Below are 867 nucleotides of genomic sequence, written 5' to 3'. Positions count from 1 at the left end.
TTTAGTCCTGGTTTGGTCCTGGTTCTTGTGTTTAGTCCTGGTTTAGTCCCGGCTCTCGTGTTTAGTCCTGGTTTAGTCCTGGTTTAGTCCTGGTTTGGTCCTGGTTCTCGTGTTTAGTCCTGGTTTGGTCCTGGTTCTTGTGTTTAGTCCTGGTTTAGTCCTGGTTTAGTCCTGGCTCTCGTGTTTAGTCCCGGTTTGGTTCCTGCCTCGGCTCCCGGTCGAACATAAACATTAACTCACCTGCGTTTCCGCGGCGACGGCCCCTCACCTGGACCCGGGACCAGGAAGAGACCGGGCACTTCCTGTCAATGAGTAACCGACGGCAACGGAGCGTCTGACCACGTGACCTGGTGCCGTTCAGTACTGTTTAACTTCAGTCAGGTCTGTCCTCCAGGGGGCAGTGTTACGCAACAGAGGAACGAGAGGGGTGGAGCCTGCAGGGGGCGCCACTGCTCCGCCCCCAGAGCAGCAGGGAGCCCAGGGGGGGCAGAGAGGGGGAGGAGAGGGGGAGGAAACCGGACACCGACCTCAGAGTGAGCAGAGGAGCGAGGAGTCAGGACCGACACGGGACAGAAGCAGAGGAGCAGAGGAGCGTCCCGTCCACACAGCGGGGCAGAGGAGCGTCCACAGCGGGGGAGAGGAGCGTCCCGTCCACACAGCGGGGGAGAGGAGCGTCCCGTCCAGTCCACGGGGGAGAGGAGCGTCCCGTCCACACCGCGGGGGAGAGGAGCGTCCCGTCCAGTCCACGGGGGAGAGGAGCGTCCACAGAGAGGGGGAGAGGAGCGTCCCGTCCACAGCGGGGGAGAGGAGCGTCCCGTCCAGTCCGCGGGGCAGAGGAGCGTCCCGTCCACACCGCGGGGCAGAGGA

Source organism: Gobius niger (assembly GCF_951799975.1).
Source record: "Gobius niger genome assembly, chromosome: 13".
Taxonomy (NCBI): domain Eukaryota; kingdom Metazoa; phylum Chordata; class Actinopteri; order Gobiiformes; family Gobiidae; genus Gobius; species Gobius niger.
This window is presented reverse-complemented; position numbering follows the sequence as displayed.